This window comes from Artibeus jamaicensis, unplaced genomic scaffold (assembly GCF_021234435.1).
Source record: "Artibeus jamaicensis isolate MK-2021 breed Jamaican fruit bat unplaced genomic scaffold, CSHL_Jam_final contig_387, whole genome shotgun sequence".
Taxonomy (NCBI): Eukaryota; Metazoa; Chordata; class Mammalia; order Chiroptera; family Phyllostomidae; genus Artibeus; species Artibeus jamaicensis.
In genome coordinates, this window is record NW_026521812.1 from 18,755,754 (window position 1) to 18,764,438 (window position 8,685).

Genomic DNA, 8,685 nt, shown 5'->3' on the forward strand with positions numbered 1-8,685 from the left:
TAACTATAAAGCTCATAGAAAAGAGTCCTAGGCCATATTTAGTACTAAATAATTATGCACAATTACTTGTATTAGCAGAAGGATATATAATAAAGACAGGCTATTTCAGTTAAACAAAAGAATACTTTTTATTAATATTATTAATATTTATTCTTGCTATAGTTATTAACCACCTCTCCTGGGGAGGGCATGGACACAATCCTAAAACAGGGCCCAAAAGTTCTGGCAAATTCCCTGTAGACTGAAAGTCTTTTACTCTCTCTTGTTATCAGACCTTTTTTTGGACAATTAGCACATGACCCTCATGAACACTCTTGACAATTAGAGTCACATCAACAACAAAGAACTGTACAATGAGTGGTTCTACACTGTCAATACTGCAAGCTGCATTCTTTCCAGAAAAAAAGTGGCTGATTTACTGTTTCGTTTCTTTCGTAATGCTGAGCATGGGTATCTAAAAGACTTGCTTAGACTGGCAAACTTTTGAGCAGAAGTGCTAGATTTGTATGCATCTTGCGAGAATAGGGTAGTTCAAAGCTAAAGTGAGCTAGGAAAGAAACAGAAGTGAAAAAGTAGAACAGAAAGACATAGGTAGATAGAGGAAGAAAAAAGAGGAAGGAGAAAAGAAGGAGACATGAAAGGACATGAAAGATCAATGAAAACAAATGGAGAAGAGAGTTCGAGAGATAGTTTAGGTGAACAGGAGACAATACAGCAGAAGTATTTTACATGAAGCGTTTCTGATGCCTAAACCAGTGCTTCTCAAACTTCCATGTGCATCAGAATCATCTGGAGGACACGTTCAAACAGTTTCCTAGGTCCCGTCAGCAGATATTTTGATATAATAGAGTGGAGCCCAATAATACAAGTTCTAACAAACTCAGAGGTGATGCAGAGACTGCTGGTCTTAGGACACTTTGAACCATTGTGTGAAACAATATTCACCCAAAATAAATACAATAGTTCTTGGCTTCTTTTTTATTGAGCTATATTTTACATACAGTAAATAGCAGAGATCTTAATGTTAGTTTGCTAACATAAGCAATTCCCTACTAGGTCATGTAAGGACCTGCCTGATCCCATAGGCTATCTCTGTCAAGGACACCACGTCCTTGTAACCTGATATCTTTCATCAGAAATATAATGAGCTTTGGTAGGTTTTTCAGCTTTTTGAAGACAAAATTGTATTTCTGTAACCTAGAATTGAATGCCAAAGAAATAGAAAGCACCTATATTCCTTAAATTACATATGGAATACTCTTGGTTTCATCTAAGCCAGGGGTGTCAAACTCATTTTCACCTGGGACCACATCAGCCTCACAGCCCTTCAAAGGGCTGAATGTAATTTTAGGGCTGTGTAAATGTAACTACTCCTTAACTAAGGGCAGAGAGCTGGGTGCTGATGCTGGGTAGAAAAAAGTTGCCAGGCCAGATAAAACAAGGTGAAGGGCTGGATTTGGCCTGAGGGCCTTGCGTTTGCCACCTGTGATCTAAGCTATAGCCTATTTTCTATCTCGTGTTTACTATCCCATTTGAGAGGAGAAACCTTTGCTTTGTTATATTGAATTCTCTCCCATCCTTTAAATGAGCAATTTATTAAATTTATACAATAAGTAATCCAAAATTGATTGAAGAAGCTATTGAGATAGAAATTCTTTAGCAGTTCTTCTCATACTTCAAAGTGCACCTGAATCCCTGGGGGTCTTGTTAAATAATACAGATTCTGATTCACTGTGTCCAGTGTGAGGCTTGAAATTCTGCATTTGTAACAAGCACCTAAGTGATGTTGATGTTGCTTGTCCGTGGATCACATTTTTATTTTTATTTATTTATTTTTGTTTATTTTCATTCAATTATTTTTTATTTTTAAATTACAGCTGAATTACAGCTGGCATACAATATTATATTAGTTTCAGATGCACAAACCAGTGATTAGACATGATGTAACTTACTAATTAATCATCCTGATAAATCTTGACCCATATGACACCATGCATAATTAGAATATTATTGACTGTATTCTCTATGCTGTACGCATATCCCCATGAGTACTCTGTAACTACCAGTTTGTACTTCTTAGTTTTTTCACTGTTTTCACACATCCCCACCATCTTCAACAGTCAAAATGTTCTCTGTATCTGTGAGTCTGTTCCTGTTCTGCTTGTTCATTCATTTTTTAGATTCAGTTGTTGATATATATGTATTTATTGTTATTTTATTATTCATATTTTTTCCTTCTTCTTGACCCTTTAACATTTCATATAATACTGCCTTGGTGTTGATGAACTCCTTTAGCTTCACCTTGTTTGGGAAGCACTTTATCTGCCTTTCCTTTCTAAATGATAGTTTTACTGGCTAGGGTACTCTAGATTGTAGGTCCTTGCTTTTCATCACTTTGAGTATAAGTTTCTGTTGAGAAATCAGCTGACGGTCTTATGGGAGCTCCCTTGTAGGTAACTAATTGCTTTTCTCTTGCTGCTTTTAAGTGTCTCTCTTTGTCTTTAACCTTTGGCATTTTAATTATGATGTATCTTGGTACAGGCCTCTTTGGGTTCATCTTGTTTGGAATTGTTTGTTCTTCCTGGACATGTATGTCTATTTCCTTCACCAAGTTAGGAAGGTTTTCTGTAATTGTTTTTTCAAATGGTTTTTCAATTTCTTGTTCTTTCTCTTCTCCTTCTGGCATCTGTATGATGCAAAGTTGTTTTCCTCAAAGTTGTCCCCGAGGATCCTTAAACTATTTTGATTTTTTGGATTAATTTTTCTTTTTGCTATTTTGATCGAGTGTTTCCTGCTTTCTTATCTTCCAAATTATTGATTTGATCCCTGCTTTCTCTGTTCCACTGTTAATTCTCTATAATATAGTCTTTATTTCAATTTACGTATTTATCATTTCTGACTGGTTTCTTTTTTGTTTTCTAGTTCCATTTTTATGTTTCCTGTCTCTTTGTTGAAATTATTATTAAGTTCATCTACTCTTTCCCTAAGTTCATTGAACATCCTTATAACCAGTATTTTGAGTTCTTCATTAGTAGAATGCTTACTCTATTTTGCTTAGTTCTTTTTCTGGAGTTTTGTTCTGTTCTTTCTTTGGGGACATGTTTCTCCATCTCTTCATTTTGGATTTCTCAATCTTTGTGTCTGTTTCTATCTATTAGGTAGAGCTGCTATGCCTCCTGGGCTTGGATTTATGTAGTAGGTGTTCTATAGGGTCCAGTGACACAGATTCCCCATTCACCCACACTGGGCACTCTAGGTGTAGTCTCCCTCACTCCCCATGTCATGAGCTGTGTACACTCATCTGTTGTAGATGAACCTTGAATGCCATTGGCACATCAATGGGAAGGATTTACCCTGGCCAATCTGCTGCAAGATTGGCTGTTGTTACCATGGAAGATCAGCTGTACAGGGGCTCACCCCACGGAACAGGACTTATTTCAGTGGGGCTCTGGTGCCTGCTGAGTTCACCTCTTGATTGTGTCACTCATGAAGATGGTTTGATGGTTCTCCATCATGTTCTGAAGCTGACTACATGGTGCACTGGCTCTGGGGCCTCCTGGGAAGTACAGGCTAAGGTCAGCAGCCTGTGTACTGCCCAGGTCCACTTGCCACAAGCTACAAAGTAGTCTGCAGATGGCTGCTACTTGTGCTGAGCTTTGAGGTGTTCAGGAAAGGCCAACCTACAAACCAAGGCTGGCTAATGCTAGATAGTGGAAGTCTTGGGGTTACCTAACAAGAGGTATGGGGCACACCCAGGACAGATGCTGCATGTTCAAGAGGTTTTAGGAAAGCCTGGGGCTTCAGCCAAGACAGGTCATTCATATGAAAAAGCCACCAGAAATAGCTTGGGTGGGTTTGCAAATTAGGTGGGGTGGGGTCTCAGGGAATCACCAGGGCAGGGTAACAGTAATTGCCAGGTTGATGGAGACTCAGATAAGGCATTTGCTTGCTGGCTCTTAGAAGGAATAATGCCTCTGTCCATACTTCTGTCTATGAAAGAGCGACCTCTCCAGCTCTTGCCCCAATGGTAGGCAACTCAGTTCCCCCCTGTATGTCTCCGGTGCCTTTCCAGCTGCTGCCCCAGCACTTGAGCTCAGAGCAAGCAAGTTTGAGTAAGTCTGTGTGGGGGCCTTTTAAGAAGAGTGCTTGGGACTTCAGAAGACTTTTGTCTCACTCAGCCACAACGCCCACTGGGTTTTACAACCAGATGTTATGAGGTTTTACAACCAGATGTTCTCTTCCTGGCACCAGAACAATGAGCTCTGGGGTCTGGTATGGGGCTGTGACCCCTTACTCCTTAGGGCTTACCTCTGTGGCTGAGATATCCCTCCCAATTTTTATCTGGCACGTGTGGATATGAGACCAGCATGTTCTGCATCTCCGTTCCTCCTACCTGTTCTGATGTTGCTTCTTTTTTATATCCTTAGTGTTGGACTTCTTTTCAACTAGATTTCAGGTGATTCTGAATGATGGTTGTTTTGTAGTTTAGTTATAATTTTGCTGTGGTTGCGGAAAGATGCATGTACTGCATTTACCTACACTACCATCTTGACTGAAAGCCTATGGATCACATTTTCAGTAATAAGGCCCTATATTCTGTGTTGAGGTGGTTCTTAAACTTGAGGGCTTATTAAAGCACGGATTTTTGGCCTCTACCCCAGAAGTCTCATTTAATGGGGGTGGGCCTGAGAATTTTCATTTCTAAGTTCTCAGATGTTATACTGGGGAAAGTGTAGGGAACAATTTTGACAACTAGTAACCTATTGATCAACCCCCTCCTTGTGCTATTGCTAATTGACTTAGCAACAATTTACAGGGTTGATAGCTAGCATCCACCCTCCCAATGGCTTCTACATTGACAAGTCCAATGGACTCCTCAGTTGTCAAATTAGATGGTTTCTTAGTGGTTTCTGACTATTGTTACTCCTTTCTTGATACTCTCATCTCTTTTGGTTACTGCAAAAAAATTTTTTTTTGTTTGCTTTCTACTTCTCTAGTTTGTACTCCATTCTATTGCAGACTCCTTTGTATGTTTCTCTTTTTTCCATCCATGTGCCTTAGCCTCACAATTGTGCCATGGTTCAGCCTCTCATCATCTCCTACCTAAATCACATCAGTCAGTGCTCTTCTAATGACTCTCTCTGCTTCAGTCTTGAGTAATTCTTTCCGCCTCTACCAAAGCAATCTTTCTAAAACACAAGAGTGATCATATTCTTACCCTGCTAAAACTCTTAAGAGTCTTCCCATTCATCGTGGGATGCATTCCAAACTCTTCAGGTTGGCTAACATGGCTCCCTATAATCCGGCCCTTATCTACCCTTTTCTATTTTGGAATCTTACCAGACATGCTTAAAAACATCCAAGTCCCATAGAGTCTACATAGTTTCATGCCTCCTTCTTATGTTCATGCTGTTTTCTGTTCCAAGAATTCCTTGTGTCCCATTCTTAACCTGGTTAGCTAGCAAACACCTTCTCAACTTTCATGTGTCTCTCCTCTTTGAACTCTTTTGTGACCATCCCAGGAATCAGTGACTACTTTATTCTTGTGCCCACATATTATAATGTCATCAGTAATACTTTATTATACTTCTTAGTTTACATGTTTGAGTCTCTCTACCAGATTATAACATTCTTGAGAACAATTTTTTTCATCTTGTCATCCTCTGCGCATAGCTCAGTGTCTGACACATCACCTGTTTGTTTTCTGAGCAAGTCAATGAATAACAAAGATTGAAGGAGCAGCAACTGATAAGCACCTTAGGTAATTATATTCATTTTCCATAGTGGCTGTAATAAATCACCACAAATTTGATGGCTTAGAACAACAGAAATTTATTCTCTCACAGACCTGGAGGCCAGAAGTCTCAAATAAAGGTATTGGCAGGGTCGTGTTCTCTCTGGAGGCTCCTGGAGAGATTCTTCTTATCCTTTTGCAGGCTCAGGGGTCTCCAGCTGTTCTTCGGCTCACAGCTGCATCATTCCAATCTCTGCCTCCATTCTCCCTTCTTGTTTTCTGTCTCTGAGGACACTTGTCATTGAATGTAGGGGCCTGCCTGCAGATTCCAGGATGACCTTTTCTCGGGATTCTTTTCTTAATTTCATCTTCAAAGACCCTTTTTTCAAGTAAGGTCACATTCACATATTCTGGTGGCTAGGATGTGGACATACCTTATTGTGGGGGCCTCCAGTCAACCCCCTATATTAACTATGAGGAAATAAAGGTGATATCCATAAATAGAAATAGGAAAGAGACAGAAAAACCTTTCTTTCCCCCTGGGTCCCATGTGATAACAATGAATATAAGGTGGTAGACACACACTCTATAACTACAGTTCGCTTCAAATCAGTTATTACTTAGAGACATTCTTTTTTCTTTAAAAATACATCAGTACTTGTGGTGTATCTGTGTGTGTTTTAGAGGGCCTCAGGTCAAGTACTGAGACTATTCTTTTTCTTCCTAAATCATGCTAAATAATTTGAGTTTAAAGAAATGAAAGGATTGCATTTACTTGTCTTTGGAAAGTAACGCTTTCTGAACTGATTTTAGTTTTAACTTTACATTTGTCCTGGAGTAGAGGAAACTCTTTGTTCTACTTCTTGGTATACTACCTTGCATTTTCAACAGTTAGGCACTTAACAAATAATCCTGATGAAAATATTACTTTGTGTTGGATGAGAATGAGTAGGGAAGTGGAGTTGGGATGAACGATTATGGAAATTGCAGTGACAGGAGACTGGGCGATCGTACTGGAAAGCTCTTCCAGATTCAACCTAACCACTTATTCCACAGTTTGCACATGATCCTGCAGCACCAAAGCCAGGATTTCCGGAGGGTCCAGTTTTCATTTCCATCAGTGACTGACTTACAATCGCCAAGACCAAACCTTTCCCTCTGACTTGACAACTGAAGTTTGAAAAGGCTTTTTCATCAAGTCTACCACTATGGGGGAGCTCAGGAGAACTGGGGACCATGTTAAAACACAGAATAAAGAATCTCTAGAGTTACATTTCCCTCTATTTTTCCACAAGACAGGAGAACAGCACAGCTTACCGTAATTTGTCAAACTCCCAAACAAAACAAAACAGGTCTGTTGTTAATATAGACACATGGTCACAGCTGCGGAGAAGTTTCCATATGAAATCTTTTGGTCCTAAATAGTCATTTTGCAGTTTTGTAATCACTTTTCCAGGATTCTTTTTCCTTTCAGTGTTTATTTGTGTTAACTATTTGTTTCATGGGGCATGTTCCCTCTGTTACATGTATTTCTGATAGCACTGGGCTCCACACTGACATTCTCCACATTCGGGTACCACAGCCCCGCCCCCGCCCCCGAGAATGCAGTTAACTATTGTGCCACAAATGAATGCGGTGAAGCTTGAAACTCAGATTGCCCTGTAGCTCAAATGTGTGCCAGGTGTGGTGAGAGTCTTCCAAAAGTTTGACTGTATTTTGGTTAAGTGGAATTGTCTAAGCTGGCTTGAATTGCTGCAAAAATGAGAAAGTCAGGCCAAGAGACCTGGTGTTTGATCACTTAAGAGTGCAATTTAAACCTCAACTGAAACTAAGGGAATCCAAAACCAATCCAAAACAGAAAGAAATTTTCATGTGACATTTCTGTCATCGAAACTGATGAGTTATACATTTTTACTCTTGATGCTTAGCCTGTCTTCCTCTTTTGCCAGGATATATTTATCTCTTGAAGCTTAATACCATGTTACAGTAAAACTGCTTTCATTTTTACTCAGACACACAGAGGTGGATGTTTACTTTGCATTTACAAAAAGAGTTTTCAAAGAATAGTGTACAGATTGTGAAATAAACGTTTAACCCATGCAAGAAAAGAAGGAATTTCCAAGCCTTTGAAAAACACTTTACTAGCACAGAAATAATTTGCATATAAATAATTACAAAATTAAAACAACAAAGGGTTTATATCTGAAAACAGAATTCAAAGCTTTCTACTTGACAAATTTTATGAGCTTTCAGAATTATCCAGTGTAAACGATAATAATAAAAATAAAGCTTAAATACAAAATAAGTTTTACAGTGCTGTTTAAATGTGCCCACTTACTCAAGTGGATTTTTACCTAAATTAGTAAGATATTACTGATATTACTGTATTTGTGTATAGTCATTCTCATAAATTTTTGGTACATTTATTTATCTGTATATTAAGCTATAATTTTAGAGATTTTGTAATAGTTAAAGGAAAAGAGGAAAAATAAATATAAAAATTAAATGTTTTATACATTTTTATTGTAAACTAGTATAGATTCATTGTCAAAAATTAATGAAAGACAGAAAAATCTAAAGAAGATAAGAAACCTACTTATAATCCTACTATTTAATAATAATCATTATTATTTTGAGTATTACTTTTAACCTTTTAGCCTGTATATTGTCTTTTTTAAAAAACATATCAAGATCAACTAATGTGCCCAGTCAATCTGAAGGATTTAGGATGACTGCTAGAACAACTGAATATTCATTTGAAAAAAAACAAGTGAACTTTGACCCCATATCTCACTCCATATGTGAAAAATCAATTTGGAATAGATCATAGACCTAAACTTAAAAAAGAGAAACATAAAACTACAAAAAGAATTAAAAAAGAATATTATTATTATTATCTTGGGGTAGACAAAGATTTCATGGAGAGAATATGTAAAGCATTAATCATAAAA